This window comes from Dromiciops gliroides, chromosome 2, assembly GCF_019393635.1.
Source record: "Dromiciops gliroides isolate mDroGli1 chromosome 2, mDroGli1.pri, whole genome shotgun sequence".
NCBI classification, from domain to species: domain Eukaryota; kingdom Metazoa; phylum Chordata; class Mammalia; order Microbiotheria; family Microbiotheriidae; genus Dromiciops; species Dromiciops gliroides.
In genome coordinates, this window is record NC_057862.1 from 160208773 (window position 1) to 160232492 (window position 23720).

General features: G+C 39.2%; 1 pseudogene; it reads right to left on the reverse strand.

Moving 5' to 3' along the window:
* LOC122738432 overlaps window positions 1–23720 on the reverse strand; it is a 78557-nt pseudogene that overhangs the window by 26314 nt on the left and 28523 nt on the right.

Below are 23720 nucleotides of genomic sequence, written 5' to 3' on the forward strand. Positions count from 1 at the left end.
GTCACATAGCTAGTAAGTGTCTGAGGCCAGATTTGAAATAAAGACAATGACTCCAGGATTGGAACTCTTTCCACTGCACCACCTAACTGCCCAGTGCTACCATAGTTTCCATTTTAAAAGACATTCATTTAATCAACTAATAAATATATCAGTCATTCCTCCTTGGACAATTTCCATATGGAAGGAAGTTGAATCTAATGGAAAAGAGTATAGGATCTGGAGGCAGGAGATCCAGGTTCAAATCCTTTATTAGCATTTTACTGGTTGAATTAACCTCTCTGAGCCTCAATTTCCTTATCCATAAAAGAGAGATAATAATATTTGTAGTAGGGTTGTCAAAAGCATCAACAAGGCACTTCTAAACTTTAAAGCTCACCTATTTTTATTATTCCATAGTAGTATGAGGTAAAAAAAAAATTAGAAACATAACATCAGAGGGGGCAGCTAGGTGGCGCAGTGGATAGAGCACCGGCCCTGGAGTCAGGAGTACCTGAGTTCAAATCTGGCCTCAGACACTTAACACTTACTAGCTGTATGACCCTGGGCAAGTCACTTAACCCCAATTGCCTCACTAAAAAAAAAAAAAAAAAAGAAACATAACAGCAAACAAATATACAGGAAAGCATTATATCCAGTCTCAGCTGATGAATGAAAGTGAGTGGTGGGAGTCAAGAAAGGGGTGATGGAAGTAAATCCCAGAAGAGCAAAAATTGAGAACTCTTGTGAGGTGTTTATAGGATTCCTACTTTGTCCAAGACACTTCACCTCCACAGTCCCTAGCATCCTTGTCCATAAAATGAGGAGGTAGGACTAAATAGTCCCTCCCACTTCTAGACCCACAAACCTGTGACCTCTAACAAATCTTTAATTTTCAACAAAATAATGGTAGTTGATATTTATACCTACTGTAAGATTTACAGGCAACTAGGTGGTGCCCCTAATAGAGTGCCGGTCCTGGAGTCAGGAAGACCTGAGTTCAGATCTGGCCTCAGATACTTACTAGCTGTGTCAACCTGGGCAAGTCACTTAACCCAATTTGCCTCAATTTCCTCATCTGTAAAATGAGCCAGGGAAAGAAATGGCAAAAGACTCCATTATCTTTACCAAGAGAACCCCAAATAGGGCGAGGAAGACTCAGACACAACTGAAATGACTGAATGACAAAATAAGATTTACAGTGAGAGCCAGCCTGGCACAATGGATCAAGATCTGGTCTCTGAGTCAGGAATAACTGGATTTAAGTCCTGTCTCAGACCATACCAGCTGTGTGACTTGACCTCTAATTGACTCAACTGACTTTAAGTCTTTAGGCATTGGTGGAAGGATTTTCCTCATTGGGAGTTCCCTATGTCACATATCCAGAAAAAAAAATTGATTACCAAGCAGTTTACATGCATAGGAAGGCAGTATGGTATAGTGATTGGAGAGTTGGGCATGAAGTTATGTTCAAATCTTGCCTATGAAACTTATTGTATAACCCTGGGCAACTTCTATGTCTCAAGCAACTGCATAAGACTTAAGCTAGATTCTGATTAATGTGAATAATGAGTCCCCTGAAGTGCTTGCATGTAGTCAAATTCTCACTATTTGAAGTTATAATTATGTTAAATATGATAATAGGTTCCAGCCCAAAGGAAATATGCAGTACAAATTTAAATAAAACCACCACTTCAGGGTATTCGTTATTCTCATTCATCAGGACACAGCTCTATCTACTGTAGGGATCTGTATTGGCTGAGCAAGTTGACAGAATCCATTTGTTTGTGACATATATATGTCATCTAATTTGATCTCTAAAAGATCAAATAGTAAAAGATCTAAAAGATCAAAAAGTAAGTACTACAGGTATTATTATTTTTATTGTTCCCATTTTAGATATGAAGGAACTCACTCAGACAGGTGAAGGGACTTGCCAAAGGTTACACAGGTAGTGTCAGAGATGGGATTCAAGCCCTGGTTGCTCCTAACCCTGAATACTCTTTTCCATCATTCTAGTGTCCATCAAAATAAACCAGAATATGGAAAAGTTTTTTTTTAGTTGTGTTTCAAAGAACATGATGTGAGCATGTGTGGAACAGGAGCCTCTACATAAGGTAGCCTGATGAATTGGCCTGTCTGAAAAGGAGCCTGGGAGGGTCTAATTGATGTAAAATAAACATGCGGCTCCATGCATCGGCAAGACTGGCCTTTGTCAGGCTACAGAACAAATTCAACCACATCTCACTTACCTCAGCAAAATGAACCAGCAATTGCAAAGAATGAAAAACTGTCCTGGGCTCCACCAGCAAAACAAAATGAAAAGTTGAAGCCCTTGCCCAGAGGCAACTTTGAATACAATGCAGAGACACCCAGTGAGGTGAAGTTTAACTGATTTTCTTCATCTTTAAAGTACAATAATTTATGTACTGTAATCTCTTTACTTTTAATTAATGCATTATAATATGAATATGCCAAAATCGTAGTTTCTGCAATATAAAATCAACGATGCTTTTGTTCCTTGTTTCTGAAGCATTTGGAAATTGTACTTGAATTTAATTCTTTACTCCCCTAATTCAATTCAATTCAATAAATATTCATTAAATACTTCTTTTGTGCATGCCTTGTGCTGGGACTTAGGATCCAAAGACAAAAATGAAACATTCCCTGGCCTCTAGGAATTTACATTCTCTTGGAGAGAAACAGTATTCATATATATCATAGGATCAAAGACCCAGGGAGAGCCCCCTCAGTGATATGCTACTCAATACTATAATGTTATACTATGGAATTATTATGGTAATTTATTATATAATATGCTCATTGTTATATTAACTACATATGCATATACATGTATGTATACATGTACATTTGTTTATATGTATAAACACATATATGCACATATTTGCATATATACTAATTTTAGCAGAGGGAGGAATGGAAAAAAATCAACTGGAGGGATCAAGAAAGGTGGTATATGAGAAACCTGGAAGGACTCACATGAACTGATGCTGAGTGAGAGAAGCAGAACCAGGAGAACATTGTACACAGTATCAACAACATTGTGTTTTGATCAACTGTGATAGACTTGGCTCTTCTCAGCAGTGCAATGATCCAAAACAATTTCAAAGAACTCATGATAGAAAATGTTCTCCACATCCAGAAAAAAGAACCACAGTGATTGAACCATAATTCTTCTACTTTGGGGCTGGTTTTTTTCCTTCTTTTTCGAGGTTTTTCCCTTGTGCTCTGATTCTTCTTTCACAATATGACTAATGCAGAAATATGTTTAATGTGATTGTACATATATAACTCATATCAGATTGCTTTCCATCTTGGGGAGGAGGGAGGGAAGGGAGGGTGGGAGAAAAAAATTTGGAACTAAAAATCCTGTGAAAACAAATGTTGAAAACTATCCTTACATGTAACTGCAAAATAATAAAATACTTTTATAATAATAAAAAATTAAAAATAAGAAAGGTGTTATACACCAAATTTTGTTGTCATTGTCATTGTCATTGTTGTTCAGTCATTCAGTTGTGTCCAACTCTTCATGACCCCATGGAACATATACTCCAGGCCCTTCTACCTCCACTATCTCTTGGAATCTGTCCAAGGTCATGTTCATTGTTTCCATGTGTAACAATCAGAATGACGCCACCTGCTAGAGACTTACTGTGGAAAAGCTCCAACATGAGGAGAGGACCTCTGAGGGCAGGACCATGCGGCTTTTCTTTGTCATCAGGAAGTGACGTTGAATGGTGGGAGGAAGAAGGGGGAGGCTGGTGCTTTGACTTGCTCTCTTTCCTGAGGACTCTGGTGGAGAAGGCAGCCAGAAATGGGCTCTCCCTTTAATAGTGTGATGAAATAATGGGATTTAGCAGATACTCAAAGACCCACCTGGAGATTAATCTAGACTGATTGAATCAAGTGAGAGTGATTAACTGCTGATTAGCCTACTTCAAGTTAACTGGATTGTAATCACACTGGCTAGCCCTTAAGAACGTATTGTTCTCAGAAGCTAGACTATGAACTCAACTTGAGAACACCTTCAAAACCAATGGATTTGGATGACGCCAACCAATCAGCTTGAAGCAGTGTGTAAGGACCGCCTCTGTTCCAGATCTGTAAAAAGCTTCCGGGGCAGCTAGATGGCGCAGTGGATAGAGCACCGGCCCTGGATTCAGGAGTACCTGAGTTCAAATTCGGCCTCAGACACTTAACACTTACTAGCTGTGTGACCCTGGGCAAGTCACCTAACCCCAATTGCCTCACTAAAAAAAAAAAAAAAAAAGCTTCCACAATCAGCTTGCTGGAGAGTTCCTGATTAAAACAGGCTCATGGTGGAGGACTTGAGGAAGAACCCAAACAGGCTGGAACTCTAGGTTAGATAGGCCTTTTCTTAACTTTCTGAACTCCATGTGAATACCTGTATGCTTTAATAAATGTTTAATGTCCAAAGACTGGTGCTAAAGCTTCTAATTTAAGGCAATCACACAATATAGATTTTAAACAACACAATAGATAGATGAATCTAGGCCTTTCTCTCTCTCTTTACCAAATTCTTATTCTCCTTAATAAATGCTTAAAAGTCTAACTCTTGCTAAATCTCATAATTTATTGGTGACCACTCATTAGATATTTTAGACAGTATCCCTAGAATTTTAACCCTTACACATGACACTATCTATCCATAGCATTTTCTCCTGTCTCCTTTTTGCCTTCAATCTTTCCCAGCATCAGAACTTTCTCCACTGAGTCTTCTCTTCTCATTATGTGGCCTAAGTATTTAAGCTTCAGCTTCAGTATTTGACCTTCCAGTAAATAGCCTAATTAATTTCTTTAAGATTGACTAATTTCATCTCTTTGCTGTCCAAGAGATTCCTTTTAATCCAACTATCACAGCCATACATTGCTACTGGAAAAACCATAGCTTTAATTATGTGGAGCTTTGTCAGCAAGGTGATATCTTGCTTTTTAGTATGTTGTCCAGATTTGCCACAGCTTTCCTTTCAAGGAGCAAGTGTCTTTTAATTACATGGTTACATGCAATGATCTTTAAGCCCAAGAATATAAAATTTGACACTGCTTCCATTTCTTCTCCCCCTATTTGCCAGGAAGTGATGGAACCAGTTGCCAAGATCTTCGTTTGTTTTTTTTTATGTTGAGTTTCAATGCAGTTTTTACACTTTCTTCTTTCACTCTCATCAAGAAGCTTCTTAATTCCTCTTCAGTTTCTGCCATCAGAGTGGTATCATCTACATATCTGAGATTGTTGATATTTTTCCTTAGTTCTGGCCTTTGATTCATCCAGCCTGACATTTCAGAATTATGTACTTTGCAAGTAAGTTAAATAAACAAGATGACAATATACAGACTTGTTGCACTTCTTTTCCAATCTTAAACCAATCAGTTGTTCCATGTTTGGTTCTAAGTGTTACTTCTTATCCCACATACAGGTTCCTCAGGAAACAAGTCAGATTATCTGGTGGGCAGCTAGGTGGTGCAATGGATAAAGCACTGGCCCTGAAGTTGGGAGAATCTGAGTTCAAATCTCACCTCAGACTTACTGTGTGACCTTAGACAAGTCACTTAACCCCAATTGTCTTAAAAATCCAGGGCCATCTCCAGTCATCCTGATATATATATTATATCTTGCCACTGAACCCAGATGGCTCTGGAGGGGAGAGTGCACAGATCTCCCTCACTTAAATCCAATTCACTACAAGTCATGATATCACCCAGATGTCATGGTTCTCTTTGAGAATGAAGGACAAACAACCCTAAGATGATCTGTTACTCCTATCTCTTTGACAATTTGCCACATTGTGTTGTGATCCACACATTCAAAGGCTTTAGTGTAGTCAATGAAGCAGAAGTAGATGGTTTTTTTCTGGAACTCTCTTGCTTTCTCCATAAACCAGGGGATGCTGGCAATTGGTCCCTAGTTCTTCTGCCTCTTTTAAAACCAGCCTGCTCTTTTGGTAATTCTCTGTTCACATATTGCTGAAGCCTACCTTGCAAAATCTATTTTTAGGTCTTTATTGAATTTTATTTTCCCCCCCAGGGGGCAGCTAGGTGGCGCAGTGGGCAGAGCACCGGCCCTGGATTCAGGAGGAACTGAGTTCAAATCCGGCCTCAGACACGTAACACTTACTAGCTGTGTGACTCTGGACAAGTCACTTAACCCCAATTGCCTCACACAAAAAAAATAATAAAATAAAAAATTATTTCCCCCCAATTACATGTAAAAACAATTTTAACATCCATTTTAAAAAACTGTGTTCCAAATGCTCTTCCTCCCTCCCTGCCCTCCCCATACCTTGCAAAATCTCAAACATAACCTTATTGGTGTATGAAATGAGCACAATCATTTGGTAATTTGAACATTCATCAACATTGTCCTTCTTTAGGACTGAATCAGAAACTGATCTTTTCCAATCCAGTCACCACTGTTTAGTTTTCCAAATCTGCTGGCATATTGAGTGTGGCACTTGAACAGCATCGTTTTTAGGGTTTTAAATAGCTCAGCTGGAATTCCATCACCTCCACTAACCCTCTTGTTAGCTAGGCTTCCTAAGGCCCACTTGACTTCATCCTCCAAGATGTCTGACTCTAGATCAATAACCACACCATCATAGTTTATAGGGTTATCGGTGATGTTTAGATCTTTCATATATAGTTCTTTTATATATTCTTGCCACTTCTTCTTAATCTCTTCTGCTTCTGTTAAAGTCTTACCATTTTTGTCTTTTATCATGTCCCTTTTTGCATGAAATGTTCCTTTGATATCTCTAATTTTCCTAAAGAGACCTCATCTTTCCCATTCTATTGTCTTCTATTTCTTTGCATTGATCATTTAAGAAAACCTTCTTCTCTCCTTGCTATTCTCTGGAATTCTACATTCAGTTAGGCATATCTTTCTGTTTCTTCTTTACCTTTCACTTCCTTCTTTCCTCAGGTATTTGTAAAGTTTTATCAGACATACATTTTGGTTCCTTGCTCTTCTTTTTCTTTGGAATGTTTTTTGTTGCTGCCTCCTTCATAATATTGCAAACCTCTGTCCATAGTTTTAGGTACTCTACCAGATCTAATCCCTTAAATCTTTTCATGACCTCTATGTCATATTTATAAGGGATGTTGTTTGGGTCATACCTATATGGTCTGTTGGTTTTCCCTATTCTCTTGAATTTAGGTTTGAATTTTTTAACAAGAAGCCACAGGTAGCTCCAGGTCTTGTTTTAATTGACTGTACAGAGCTTTTCTACCTTTAGCTACAAAGTATATAATCAGTCTGATTTCTACAGTGACTATCAGGTTATGTCCATGTGTAGAGTGACATTTTGGGTTGTTAAAAAAGAGTATTTGTTATGACCAGTAAGTTATCTTGACCATACATCAAATATGTGTCCTCAACTGTATTAGGAACCCTGGGGATATCAATGGGGATATCCCTTCCCAAGAGCTACTCCCCCAAATGATACTCAGAGACTATGTCCTCTAGGGGGTACCCAGGGTCAGATACTCTATGTATACATACTCCTAAAATTATAGCTGGCACTTTCTCTTAATAGTTAGCCACTTCTCCCCGTCTCGAGGGTCTTCATGCTGTTCCCCTGAGCCCAGTGTCTCTGTTGGGCAGGTCACTTAGTGGAGTTCCCTGAGCCTGTTCCTCTCTGTAACCCAAGTCCCAATGGCCAAGGTCTCCTCTTCTAAACTCACAGAAATAGTACTCCTCAAAGCTGTCTCCTGCTTTGATGACTGAGTCTGTTGTCTGTTGGGTATGTTATCTCCTCCTAGGCATGCAGCTCTCCTGTAAGACACCATGACTGATGGGGCATTGCCATTCTTCCCTTCCCTCTCCCTAAGCAAAGAATGATTACCTTTACAGGAGCTATAGATAGCTCTTTTCTTTAATGGCACAGGTTATCCTCCTAAATGTGTTTTTCTTCCTCATCTAATTTCCTAGACAGCATTTTGGCTTTTAGAGGGTCACCAGGAACACAGCCAATCCTGAAGCCAGTCAATGACCTCTAATTCCATCAAGCTTGATTGAAGAAATGTCATATCTCATAAGAGCATTTAGGTAGTACAGTGGATAGAGTGCCGGACCTGAAGTAAGACTCATGTTCCTGTGTTCAAATCTGGCCTTATTTAGTAGCAGTATGACCTTAAGTAAGTCACTTTTTGCCTCAGTTTTTCATCTGTAAAATGAGCTAAAGAAGGAAATGGCAAACCACTTCAATATCTTGGTCAAGAAAATGCCAAAAGAATTGGACGCAACTGAAATGACTAAACAACAACAATCACATCTCATAAAGAGATGAGTATAGACAATTCTTCCCTTTCTGTTTAAAGCCTTAATAACTATTCAACCCTTACCTTCTAAAATTTCATCAACTGTAGTGGGGGGAAAAAACACTGAGGGGGTAGAGTGGGTCTCCTGAACACCTCCTCCTCCTCCTTGATAACATAAGAGAAGCATAAGAAACAATCTTTGTCCTTCAGGAGCTCAAAAGAGGAGAGAAGGAATTTCACACATTAAGCAAATACCAACACAGGACTACTATTGCATAAAGAGTCATAATGAGTGATATAGATTGCTATACAAGTTCACGGTGCTGAGTGAAGCGAGCAGAATCAAAAGGATGTTGTACACAGTAACAAAAACATTGTGCAATGATCAGCTATGATAGGCTCTTCTCAGCAATCTAATGATCCGAGACAATTCCAAAAGACTTGTGATGAAAAATGCTCTCCATATCCAGAGAGAAAACTGATGGAGTCAGAATGCAGACCAAAACATCCGGCTTTCACTTTCTTTGTGGGTTTTTTTGGGGTTTTGTTTTTTAAGTATTTATTTTATTCTGAACTTAAATGAAACAAACATTTCCATAATACATTAGAATAGTATTAGAGAATAATCCCTCCCTGAGGTAGCAAACAATCGGATCTGGGCCATACATGTAAGATCATGTAAAACATCACCATACTTCTCACTTTGTACAAGCAAACCTAATCATTAAAAAAAAGTAAGAAGGTGAAAAATAGCATGCTTCAGTCTGTTCCATCAATATCAGTTATTTCTTTGGAGGTGGATAGTATGTTTTATCAATAGTCCTTTGAGATTATCTAGGATCATTGCATTGTTGAGAATAGTCAAGTCATTCACAGTTCTTCATCAAACAATATCACTATCTCTGTGTACAATGTTCTCTTGATTCTGCTCACTTCCCAAAACATCATTTCATACATGTCTTTCCAAGCTTTTCTAAAGTTATCCTGCTTGTCATTTCTTATTGCACAATAATATTCCATCACCATCATATACCAGTTTGTTTAGCCATTTTGTGTTTTTTTTCCTTTTGTTCTGTTTCTTCTTTCATAACATGACTAATGTAGAAATATGTGTTACACAATTGTACATGTATAGACTTTATCAGATTGCTTGCCATTTTGGGGATTGGGTAAGGAGGAAGGGTGGGAAAACATTTGGAATTCAAAATCTTATAAAACTGAATGTTGAAAATTGTCTTTACATGTAATTGGAACAAATAAAATATTATTTACATTTTTAAAAAGAAACCGGTTTCTATAGAAATTCAGAAGGGAGTAATCCTGGGGGCGGTGTTGACCTTTGAAGGAGAGATGGCATTTGGATAGGTGGAAATGATGAGTAAAAAACAAACCATCAGATAGAGCACCAGCTCTGGAGTCAGGAGGACCTGAGTTCAAATCCGGCCTCAGACACTTAACACTTACTAGCTGTGTGATCCTAGGCAAGTCACTTAACCCCAATTGCCTCACCAAAAAAACAAACAAAAAAACCCAAACCATCAAAAGGAAACTGCTTAGTCATCAATGGCAATACCCTGAATTCCCTTAATTTTCTTCAATTGTTTACTTCATTCTACATATGTAACTATGATCTTTTTCTGCCTGCCACCCCAAGCATGTCTCTTTCCTGGGCCTTCAAATGAGCCAGTATGAGCCTGAGGAAGAAAGGGGCAGAAGACATGCAGTAGGGACTCCGCTCAGTATATGGACTATCCAAACTGTGGAAGCCTGGGCAAGGGAGAATAGATAGACAACTTTCCTTATCCTTCACTGTAGTCCCTTTATCTTTCTGGCACAGAGTTTTTATTTCTCACTTCCCTCTGATGTGGCTGAAATGTAATTAGGAGAAGGGAACTTCCCATTGATGATGACACTAGGGTTGATAACAGCTGTGAAGCTTGCAGCTGTGTGGGTCAGCTATGGATAAAGAGGAAAGAGTTAGGAATCTCCTAAAACTTGGCCCATGTGGGCCTATATATTGCATGGGCTTGGATAAGCAATCTTGGCTGCCTACAGTACTCCAATTCACTGGAAAAATACAATGAACTCTCTCTTATGTTTTGGATACATAGATTTGAAAAGAAATTCCCTTGCGCTTAGAAGGGCTCATCACTGGGAATCGAGTGACAGTAAATTAGGGGTTTTTTTTATTTGCCCCAAAGAAAATTATATTTATCAAATCACAGAACCTTATGCAGAGGTCCTCTGAGGAAGCTCAGAGAACATCTGAGCATACACTCTTCTTTTGGGTAGCTCTGTTAGGGAGAAAAGTGTCAGCGTTACCCACTGCCATCCAGTTCTGCCCTCTGGGCCAAGCAAAACAAGCCTAATCCCTTTTCCTTCCAAATATTTGAAAAAAAATGTCTCTCTAAGTCCTCTGTTGGCAGCCAGGTGGTAAAGTGGAGAGAGGGACGGTGGAACTAGAATCAGGAAGATCTGAATTTAAATCTGACCTCAGAAACTTGCTATCTGTGTGATCCTGAGCAAATCACTTAACCTCTGTCTGCCTCAGTTTCTTCATCTGTAAAACTTGGATAATAATCGCACCTACCTCCCAGGGTTGTTGTGAGAATCAAACGAGATAAGAACTATAAAGTGTTTAGTGCTTTATTTGTGGTTATTTGTCCTTTGTTTTTGAAGAGGACCAACAACATCATCAGGAGATGTCTTGACTTGCGTGTGAATTGCATTTAAGTGAGTCAGAGCTGCATAGTCTCAGCCCATACTCTCTCAGTGTCATCAAAGTCCAGCAGCAAGACAAACGCCAAGATGACTGGTGATGGCCCAGTGTCTGACCAAACTCTAAGGGCTCCACAGCACCTGCTTCAGCTGCTTTCATGCCCATTTCACCAGAGGAAGTCTTCACATGGTCGGGGTAGACATCCCCCTGACTCACCAATAGGTTTGAGGCCTGCAGGCCAATCTCATCTTGCTTTAGCCCTTCTGCCAAAATAGTTTTACTGGGGTGTGACTGCTGCACATACTACAGCTTCTTGGAGCTACAGGTGAAAGTTGGATGAATCAGGTGGATACCAAAGGTGGATGAGCAGCCCTGAAAAGGGCTTGTCAAGCCTTCACACCAGAGGTCCTGGTCCTCCTGAACACCCTATTTACACAGCATAGTAAGAGCTATATAAAAGTTATCTATTATTATTAGCTGTTATTCTACAGGCCAAATAACCTCAGGCCCCTCAAATGATCCTTACACAGCATGATGTCAAATGCAATTGAAAAATCTATCTCAGAAGAGTTGAACCTAAGTCGCAATGTAAACCAGTCAGCTATTTTTATCTTCAGTGTCCTCTCAACTTTCTTTTTTGTGACTTTCTCCTCTCTCTCTCTCTCTCTATGTGAGAGGAAGAGAGACAAAGCAATAATAATCTCACAGGACAGGGCAGCTAGGTGGTGCAGTGGATAGAGCATCAGCCCTGGAGTCAGGAGTACCTGAGTTCAAGTCTGGCCTCAGACACTTAACACTTACTAGCTGTGTGACCCTGGGCAAGTCACTTAACCCTAATTGCCCCACTAAAAAAAAAATCTCACAGGAGTGTTTTTTTTTAATTTGCAAATATTTTCTTTATATGTATGTGTGGAAGGATAATTTAAAATACATGCAATTTATTTTTTAAATTATTGATTTTTTTTTTGTTTTGGATCACCTTCATTTCAAAATATATTTCTCACTCCTCTCTTCCACAGAATGGAAATGGATGAAGCAGAGAAATTCTGAGATGAAAGAGACACATAAAAAATCCTAAATCTAAAGCCAGAGGAATTTATTAACAAAGAATAAAAAGAGAGGAGGAAAACCAGCAATTGAGAAAATCTAACCTACATATCTGCTGGATCTGACAGTACATGCATATTTTGCCCATCTTAAACCATTGTATAAATGTGAATTATTAGTAGACTGTCAGGATTGTGAAAAAGGAAGTAAAAGATGCCAACAATCACAGTGTTCCTCAGTGGCCTATAAACATTAATTCAACTGTTGGTATTCTTAACAATATGTGCTTTGTCCAATGACCAGTGAGTTGAGATACCACTGGAGGGACTCAACCACATCCGTATTAACATTGATGAAGTCAAAGAAGATAAAGAAATGACAGTCCAATGGGAAGATGACTCACAGATTCTCTTGGAAAGGCAAATAAAGGAGTTGGTGAAGTTGATTTCTTGTGCACTCAGGGCAAAATGGATCATCATCTCTTATGATCACAGGATTTTGAGTTAGAAGGGGTTTGAGAGATATTGTTGTTGCTAAGTCATTTTTCAGTCATGTCTGACTCTCAATGACCCCAATTGGAGTTTTCTTGCCAAAGATACTAGAGTGGTATGCCGTTTCCTTCTCCAGCTCATTTTACAGATAAGGAAACTGAAGCAAACAGGGTCAAGTAACTTGTTCAGGGTCACATAGCTAGTAAATATCTGAGGCCAGATTTGAAATAAAGACAATGACTCCAGGACTGGAACTCTATCCACTGAAACACCTAGCTGCCCAGTGCTACCATAGTTTCCATTTTAAAAGACAGATCATAATCATCATCATCATTATTATTAAGAAGAATCTATTTTAGGGGCAGCTAGATGGCACAGTGGATAGAGCACCGGCCCTGGAGTCAGGAGTACCTGAGTTCAAATCCGGCCTCAGACACTTAACACTTACTAGCTGTGTGACCCTGGGCAAGTCACTTAACCCCAATTGCCTCACTAAAAAAAAAAAAGTAATCTATTTTATTGTGTGCTCAAGCAAGAAAGAATTAGAGAAATTCTAAGATGAGACTCCTAGAGATTGACAAGAGTTGACAAGAGTTTCCAAACTAAGGCAATACTTGCCCTGATTCTTGTTGACATCAATGTGAAAGGGAGCACAGAAGATGACAAAAATATGTTTTGGGATCAAGAGATGAAAGAGACCACAGGCTTGTCAATTACTCAGAAGTTTTACCCTGAACATTCTCCAGGGAGGTATTAAATATAACAAGCACTGGATGACATTTTAAAGAATGGAATTGACTATCTTAAAAGATGGGAAAATAACCAGCTGTCAGTTGAGAATCTGTGTGCAGTCAGATGTTAGGCTGCTTAGAACAAAAATCAAAATAGTCAAAAAATAAAAGAAGAGATAAATATGAAAAGACAATAATTGTGATTTTACACATCTCAAGTTATGTGCTAACTAGAGCAACTCCAAAGTGACCTATTTAAACAAGCTGTCCAGTCTGGAAAAAAGGGAAATATACAAAGATTAAGACATTGATTCTAATTCTGTGTCCTGGTGTTTAACTGATTCAAAAGTCACAATGAGAAAGGGGATGAAAGTGCCCAGAAATGGTCTCAGCCAACAAATAGAAAGTCTTGGCCAAATGAAGAAACATGGTAACCCTGGACATCTGTTTGGGTCTCTTTAGATATAAAGCTCATTTTGTAACATGATAGAGAATAATAGAGGACAATTAACAATACTACCTTTGAAAAAAGTGACAGAGAGGGAAAAGAACATAAAGAGAACAGAAAATAACAAAAGTATCTATAGATGAAATAATAATGAGGACAACAAATAAATGAGAATTGGAACAAATCTTCTAGTACTTTACAATGATCTGTTCTTTCAGAAACAAGAATAAAAGTACCAAAATTGGACTCTACCACTTCAGTATCTGATGTATGATGTGAGGAAATGGTAAAAACATCAATAACTACCTAAGTATACACCTGATTTATACCTCTATGAGACCTTTGTTAAATGGCCTAAAGCATGAATTGATGGTATCCTTGATGAAAACAAAAAAATTAAACATAGATTTTTGCAGATAATTTTCCATAGGTCCATAAAAATTATATAAACTGCATTTTTATAGTCACACATATTAGGAGATACAAAAAAAAAACATAAAATTCTGCTATGTTTACGATTTATTGACTTCAAATATGTATTGACTAAGTAAAACAAAAGACAGTCTCTGAAGCATTCCTTAAGCTTTTCCTATACATGCACTAAAATTATGTAAGATCCAATTATAAATGTAACTACAAAGCTAAATTTGTTCACTGTTTAACAATAGCGATAACAGTATTTACATTTATGTAGCACTTTAAGGTTTATAAAAGTAGAGATGGTACAAAGATATATGTTAACCTAAAGTATTTACCAGTATTATGAAAGATGTCCTAAACAAAGAATTCTACATCAATAACAAATTTTCCACAGAATCATATAAGGGAATTTCAAAAACAGTCTCTTTCTTCATGAGAATCCTCTTTATTACATGCCCAAAATGTGGTCATTCTTCCTTTGCTTAGCAGACCTCCAGTGAGAGGGGAAACACTACTACTCAAGGCAACCTATTCCACTTGGGGATAGCTCTATTGCAAAAATAGAAATTGTTAGAATAAAATAGTTAGAAAGGTTTTTTCCTTCTATCAAGCCTAGGTGGCACAATGGAAAGATTCATCTTCCTAATTTCAAATCTGGCCTCAGAGACTTATTAGCTGTGTGACCCTGGACCAGTTATTTAATCCCGTCTGCCTCAGTTTCCTCATCTGTAAAATGAGCTGGAGAAGGGGCAGCTAGGTGACGCAGTGGATAAAGCACCAGCCCTGGATTCAGGAGGACCTGAGTTCAAATCCGACCTCAGACACTTGATGCTTACAAGCTGTGTGACCCTGAGCAAGTCACTTAACCCCAAATTGCCTCACCAAACGACTCCAGTATTTTTGCAATAGGTCACGGAGAGTCTAACATGACTGAAAAACAACTGACCAGATATGCCTTTTTGCAAACTGCCCTATTACAGCATAGACTCATGGAGCTTGAAGTCCAATAAAGGCCCAGATCTTTTTTTTTTTTTTTGGAGATGAACTGATATCTAACTATGCCTCCAACTATGCCTACTAATTATGAAGTTGTATTGGGTGGAGTTTTTTTGTTAACCCACCTGTAAGATTTAACATTAACTCTGTTAAATTTCATCTTATTCAATTTGGTCCAATATTTCAGCTAGTCAAGATCTTTTTGAATTCTAAATCTGTTACCCAGTATGTTTGTCATATATGCCTTCCAACTTCATTTCATCTGAACTTATAATAAGCATACCATCTAGTTGTTATTGTTCAGTTGTTTCAGTTGTGTCTGACTCTTAACGACTCCATTTGGGATTATCTTGGCAGAGATACTAGTTTGCTATTTCCTTCTCCAACTCATCTTACAGATGAGGAAACTGAGGTAAATAGGCTTAAATGACTTTCCTGGGGTCACACAGCTAATAAGTGCCTGGGGATGGATTTGAATTCAAGTCTTCCTAACTTCAGGCCTGTAACTCTATCCACTGTGCCACCTGGCTGCCCTATACCATATAGGCCTTTATCTAAGTCATTGATTAAAAATATTTAAACAGGGGCAGCTAGGTGGCGCAGTTGATAAAGCACCAGCCCTGGATTCAGGAGGACCTGAGTTCAAATTCGACCTCAGACACTTGATGCTTACTAGCTGTGTGACCCTGGACAAGTCAATTAACCCCAATCGCCTCACCAAATAACTCCAGTATTTTTGCAATAGGTCACGGAGAGTCTGACATGACTGAAAAACAACTGACCAGATATGCCTTTTTGCAAACTGCTCTATTACAGCATAGACTCATGGAGGACTCATAGATTCAGGAGGACCTGAGTTCAAATCTGGCCTCAGACACTTGACACTTACTAGCTGTATGACTCTGGGCAAGTCACTTAACCCTCATTGCCCTGAAAAAAAAAATATATATATATATATAAACAGCACAAGGCCTCCCTCATACAGATCATCCCTGCTGGAACACTCAACCAGAGAGTGTCTACAAAACTGACATTAACCCATAGATGAAAATTTTATGGTTGTGGCCATTCCATCAGTTACATACCCACTAAATTGTACTGTTTTCTATTCTCCACAAGGAGAGCATGGGAGAATCTGTCAAATACTTTGCCAAAATCTTGGTAGACTTTATCAATAGCATTCACCTGATCTATAGATCAGTCTAGTAAGCCTGTTTAAAAAAAAAGGGAAATGAGTTTAGTCTCGCCTGATTTGTTCTTGATGAAAGCATGCAGGCTTTTTTTTTTTTACATCGGTGCTTCATACAGGTGTCAGAATAGGACCTAGAGTCAGAAAGAAATTAGATGAAGAGCAAATTATTGTCAGTCAACAAGCTTAAGGTGATAGGGATAAAAAGTCAATAATGTTCCTGTACTCAAAGAGTTTATTTACTACAGGGAGAGAATGAAAACATGTATAAATATTCACAAGATATATACAAGCTAATTTTTTTCAGGAAGACACTAAATTGTACTTATCTTCAACTTGGAGATCTTACTACAGGGATTATAACTCAAGAAGGTTATTAGAAAAAAAAGAAGGTTATTGGAGCAAGGAAAGATATATGTAGATATAGATACAGATATGGACATGGAAATAGACATAGTCATAGACAAAGATATAGATATATAGATTTACATACATATATACACATATAGATATACAAATATGTAAAATGTATATGTGTATAAGTATACATAATAAACTTATTTATGATATGTTTAATGGAAATAAAATGTGGCCAATGATTTAAGCAGTGAGCAAAATGTGACACATGGACAGAAATGGAATATAACAACACCATGAACAATGATAAATTCAAATAAATATAAAAATGTATTACTAGTGATGCAGAGCAAAGAAAGCAGGAAGAATAATAAGCACAATAGTTGTAGCAATTTGAAGACAGTGCTGAGCTAATAAATCTGAAGTCAAATTCAGTGAGCAATGTTGGCACCATAGCATCAGAGTTAAATTACTTTCCTTTACACTAACAATCTATAAACTTAACATTGGAAAAGGGTATGTACTAAAAGTGCTGCACTATGTAGTTTTACTTAACTGTTTTTGAAAAATATGCTTTGTATAGTAGTTTGTTGAGGGGAGGGTGTGATTTAGTGTCTATTATGTCAAAACTCCATGTATCAGTTTAAAAAAAAAAGGTTTTGGGGATATTATCAAATGCTGAATAAGGAAATGGCAAACCATTCCAGTAACTTTGCCAAGAAAAAACCCATGTGGGGTCACAAAGAGTAGGACCTGACTAAACCACAAAAATCAAAGGCTTATATGCTCAAAAAACGGGGGAGACAGGCTAGAAAAAAGGTAGAATCAGAATAAACAGAAGAACAGTTCAGGTATTATATGTGAACTTTCAAGATAGAAAAAAAGATGTATGCAATGGGCATTTTATGAAGAATTTATAGCAAGACATAGACCAGTACCACATCAGATGAAAAGGCATAGAGAAATTGTGATATGACCAGTGAAACCATTGGTATTCCAAAATACTAAAATGAGAATTACAAGGAACCTTAAAGGTCTGTCTTTTTTTTTTTTTTTTGATGCAATGGGGGTTAAGTAATTTGTACAGGGTCACAAAGCTAGTAAGTGTCTAAGGCCAGATTTGAACTCAGGAAGAAGAGTCTTGCTGACTCCAGGTCTGACACTCCATCTACTACACCACCTATCTGCCCCCCTTGATGGGCTTTTAATCCAACCTCCAAACCATTCTCAATGTATGGGTTCCTGAAAACCCTTGTGTGTAGCAAACTTTTTTTTTGTTTTTTGTTTTTTGTTTTTTTGTTTTTTAGTGAGGCAGTTGGGGTTAAGTGACTTGCCCAGGGTCACACAGCTAGTAAGTGTTATATGTCTGAGGCCGGATCCGAACCCAGGTACTCCTAACTCCAGGGCCGGTGCTCTATCCACTGCGCCATCTAGCTGCCCCGTGTGTAGCAAACTTATGTAACTCTTGTCCCAAAGACTCTTTCCTTATTGATGGAGATGAATGTTTTGCTCCATGTGAAAGTTCGTGAGAGGTGAGAGAGCTCACCAATCCCTGGTGGGGACTCTCCAAGTGAGACTCTTCATCAAAGGAAGAATTGACTTCCAGGTCCAAGAGAGAAGATGAAACAGGCCAAGCTCTTCAGATTGCTGAAGGAAAAGACTCCAGAAAGATATGAGAGGGGCAGCTAGGTGGCGCAGTGGATAGAGCACCAGCCCTGGAGTCAGGAGGACCTGAGTTCAAATCCAGACTCAGTCACTTGACACTTACTAGCTGTGTGACCCTGGGCAAGTCACTTAACCCCAATTGCCTCACCAAAAAAAGAAAGGAAGGAAGGAAGGAAGGAAGGAAGGAAGGAAGGAAGGAAGGAAGGAAGGAAGGAAGGAAGGAAGGAAGGAAGGAAGGAAGGAAGGAAGGAAGGAAGGAAGGAAGGAAGGAAGGAAGGAAGGAAGGAAGGAAGAAGGAAGGAAGGAAGGAAGGAAGAAGGAAGGAAGGAAGGAAGGAAAGAAAGAAAGAAAGAAAGAAAGAAAGAAAGAAAGAAAGAAAGAAAGAAAGAAAGAAAGAAAGAAAGAAAGAAAGAAAGAAAGAAAGAAAGAAAGAAAGATATGAGAAGAGTGGGTAGTCTTCATCATTGCTCTATCTCTAACTTGCTGCTCCAGAGATTTCAGGGAGTTTCCCTCTTGGTTGAGCTAAGTTACCTAACTGCCCACTCTCTATTGTCTTATATATATTCTCCTATGTATACCTTCTCTTATTTCAGTTTTGCAATGATTTGGATAAATGGACTTCTTTGCTATTTGCTATGTGTTCATCATGGAACTGGTATTAGGTAGAAAAAAGGTCAAGCCTTGGATATAGAGCGTGGGGTTCTCCTTTGCCCTCAAATGACAAAGCAGTCAGAAGTTAGAGTGAGCTCAATCATATCCCCCAGACTCACAGTATTTAAGGGAGCAGAGATATACCTCTAGGCCAATACCCTCTCTCTCTGAGGAAAGCAGAGTAGCCTCTGGCCCCCATCTCTTGCCTCACTTCCTGGCAGGAACAAAAATCTCCCTTGGAGAAGGGTGGAGAGGGAAGAGGCTAGAATGCCTATTCTGTCTCCCTTCAAGTTACTTGATGACAGATCTTTCCTTACATTTATATAAAGAATCATCTTTCTCTCATTTATTTCCACTATAATTTCCAAAATTCATTTCCACAGAAAAATAATTTTGATCCAAATTCATAATAAAAATCACATTTAAGGCACTTCCTTTCTCAATGTACAGTCTATGCCTGGTTAATTTCTTCTTGAACTCCTACAAAGCAATTATGATTCATGCAGGTAATGAAAAGCATGCATATATTTTAAAAACACAACACAATTAATTATTATCTCACAGAATTCCCCAAAGGGCTTAAATGGTCATGCAATCACAATACCACTGTTCCAGTCCTTTCACCAAACTTGTAAACAGTAAAAATAATATAGCAATATCTTTTCTACTACAACTCATACACGTCTCACTGTTACATGAAGTCACTAGTAATATATGTCCAGACACACCATATTTTATACACTGTAAATACACAATAAGTGTTAGTAGCTGTTGACTTGTAATCAGTGTACCATCAGCATAAGTATCAATACCAGCCCTCAAATTGTGGTACAAATTCTAGAAGTCTTGGAAAGGTTTGGGGTTTTTAATAAAAAAATTTATTATTTTTCTTCCCAACTTCACCAGGCAAGGAATCCCAATTCCTGCAGTTCCTTAGCCACTTAGAAAGAATTATAAAGTGTTAGGGAGGAAAGGAACCTTAGGCAACATGTAGACTAACTCTCTGTTTCCATAGGCCAGAAAGGCTAAGAGAAGGTGATGGTAGTTAGTGGAGGATCCGGGAGTAGAAAGAACATGGGTCCCCTGACTCCAGGTGCATGACTCTTTCTACTTGCAAAGCCAGATTTCCTGAAGTTTTATATCTCCCTTCAGAAGACAAAGCAACACTCATGATGAATTCATCGTGCCTATGTTGAAAGACATTGAAGTAGATTGAGCAAATGGGTGAAACTGAAAATGTGCTCTGTGTGCCTGATCTAGTACAATAGCCTACTGGTTGGCCTCCCTGCCTCAAGCCTCTCCCCACTCCAGTCCATCATCCATTCAGCTGTCCAAGTGATTTTCCTAAAGCACAGCTATGAGTAAGTCATCCCCCTCCCATCCTACTTAATAAACTTTAATACCTCCCTATTGCCAAAATATAAAATCCTCTGTTCATCATTCAAAGCCCTTCATCTCCTGCCCACTCTCCTGCTTTCCAGTCTTCTTACATCTTTCACCCCATCATGTTCCCTATGATCCAGTGACTCTAGCCTCCTTTGCTGTTCCTCGAACAAGACATGGTGGGGTCTCCCTCCTGCCTCCTCTGGCTTCTTTCAAATCCCAGATAAAACCCCTCCTTCAATAGGAAGCCTTTCCCAATGTCCTTTATGCCAGTGTCTTCTTCTGTTGATTATTTCCAATTTATCCTGTGTGTAGCTTGTTTGTACGTTTGCAGGTTGTCACCCTCATCAGACTGTGAGTTCTTGGATATCAGGGCCTATCTTTCATGTTTTCTTTTTATCCATAGCACTTTGCACAGTGCCTGGGTGCATAGTAGTCACTTAATAAATGTTTACTTACTGGGTATAACATGGATGAACTCTTCTGGATAGTGTGAATTATCAGGAATATCAGGCACAGCTGAAGCCCATCATTCCTGTGTAGATAAGGCAGGTTGAAAAAAGAAATGGGTGCCAGTAATCCTTTGCCTCTCTGCAAATCCTCTGGTGGGTTTCCGGTGGTTCCTTGGACCTAGCTTGGTATAGGTCTAACCGAGCTGCTGGTATGATTCCTTAAGCAAACATTGGTATTTTTCTTCCCAAGCTTCAGACTGAATCCCAACAAATTCTCAGGGAGAAGCAGTATGACATAATGGAAAGAGCAGTGGCTCTTGAGACAAAACCCAAAAACCTGATGTCAGATTCCAGCTCTCTTCCCCCGTGACCTCAGACGAGTTACTTCACCATTGCGGGACTCAGTTTCCTCATCTGTAAAATGAGAACGTTGTTCTAGGTGGCCTCTAAGATTCCTTTTTATTTTTTAAGTGACTTGCCTAGGGTCACACAGCTAGTAAATGTCAAGTGTCTGAGGCCAGATTTGAACTCAGGTCTTCCTGAATCCAGGGATGGTGTTTTATCCACTGTGCCACCTAGCTGCCCCTCTAAGATTCCTTTTAGCTCTAGCTCTGTGATCCTAGTGTGTCAGGATCTCCCTTTGTAACTTCTCATTTGAATTCCCTATCCTATTCCCCACATCTGGCTAACTTCCTGGACTCCCCTAGCCAAGGCCCAAGCAGCTTTGATGGACCATGACATGAATTCCAAAAGGACATAGAAGACATGATCCCTATGCTTAAGAAGCTTGCGATCTATTGAGTGTGACGAAGGGAAATGCAAGAAGAGACGTACAAATGCCCACGACAGAAACAGAACTACACATAATGAAGCACAGCTGGACAGAAATTTACATTCTGGAACGGTAGAAGATGGGAAAGGTGAAGGATCTGAGGGTTATTATAAAGGTTACCACTAGGGGGTGCTAGTGTTGAAGGCCTTTTTTGAAGAGGGTAAATTTCGTGAAGAGGTTCCAAAATATAAATGAACTGATCTCCAAGCATAGATCAACCTCTGAGAAAAGCCTTAGAGGGAGCAAACTTTGTGAGGGGAAAACAAGCACTTTTGTTTGGTGGAAACAAGAGAATAGGAGGACCCTTCCCAAGGGATACAGTCTAGAGGAAGGTAGAAACAAGGGTGGAAAGTGATTGACCCCTTCCCCTACCGACAGATCTTTTCCCTTCCCAGGTCACCTTAAGGGCTCCAGGTCCCCTCTATAATGCTTCCCAGACCTAAGAGAGCAAATAGAAAGTGGGGGGAAGAGCCTGAGATCTTGTTTGAGGCCCCTACCCAGATTTATCTTCCAGGTAGGTCAGGGACAGCAAAAGCCTTTCCCAATTATTGGTGTTTCATTTTACAAGTCTAGAGATGCCTTGCTTTTCTACCAAAGTGAAAGCCCTAGTAAGATTCATACCTTCTTTAATATGGTAACTGACACTTATGTGGCCTTTAAAGTTGGCAGAGTGCATTTTATGAATTATTTTATTTGATTCAATTCCATTCAACACATTTTTTAAAAGTTCTTACATAGTCCCTAGGCAGTTGGGACACAAAGATTAAACACCTTTCCGTCTCTCAAAGAGATTCCATTATGATGCTCACAACAACCCTGTGAGGTGAATACTTGCTGGTATTAACTGATTTTTATAATACTGTGAGGAAAGCTCACACACAGCTTAGTGTCTGGCCCCAAGTTCAATACCATATCTACTGTGATTCATAGACTTGCATTTAAAGGATGCCTATTCAGGAAATTAAGAAAGTATAGGATCATTGATCTAGAATTCAAAGGCGCTTCAAGTTCCTCATTTTACAGATGAGAGAACGGAGATCTAGGGAGACTAAGTAATTTTTCCAAAGTCCTATAACTAAAGCAGAATTTGAACCCAGGCCCTATGATTCCAGAACCAAGGCTCTTTCCACTGTACCACCATATCAACTTCAGCATTTTCTGCATAGGGAATGCAAAGCAATAACATGCTTTGAAGAGAACCCGCATTCCCACATTCTGGCACTACAATTTCCCTTGGTCTGTGAAGAATAATCGGGGAGACAAAGGCAGGTTCTGGAGGCCATTTCAAGCATCCTGGGAGTGTTTTTTAAATAAACAAAGGGAAGAAATCAGACTCAGACTCAAGTGGCGCCTCAGACCCACAGATTATTAAACTTCTCTGTAGGAACTGCCCGTATCAGGATATAGAATATGCCACTTGGGCCCTCATTAGCTGCAGAAGGGAGACTCTTGTGAAACAGAATCCATGCCCCCCATTTGGGGGAATATGTGATGCAGAGAAAATCTGCCCTGCCCAACCCTGCTGTCATTTAGAGAGCTCTCGTTTTCTGCAATTTTCAGGGCAATTTACACTCTTTGGGATTTAGAAAAATAAACCCCCAAATTCCCGCATTAACCCACACGCTATAATAATCCTCAAGGTTCCAAAGAGTCAATGTTTCCCTCTCCTTTGCTGGGGAGGCCAATCAAGAAAATGAAACCACTTCTCATGGTAAGTGTGAGAACAAAACCGGGACCTTGGCTGTCGTATTGCTGAGATCTGGAAAGTATAAAGCTACCAGCAGACCTAGGGCTGAGGGCTGGGAGAGACCTCAAGGCTCATCTGGGCCAACCCGTTCATTTTAAAGGTGCAGATGTGGACCCTAGAAGTAAAGTGGATGCCAAAGTCACCCAGGGAATAAGTGGCAGAGCTAAGACTCAAACCCTACATCTTCTGGCCCTAAATCCTCTTTTGCATTCTGCCAGAGAGGCCACCCCTTAGTGCATAGACTGGAAGTTACTGAAAAGGAGAGAATATGCTCATTTTAAAGTAGTTGTTTGTTTCTGAGCATTATCTGCTCTTTCT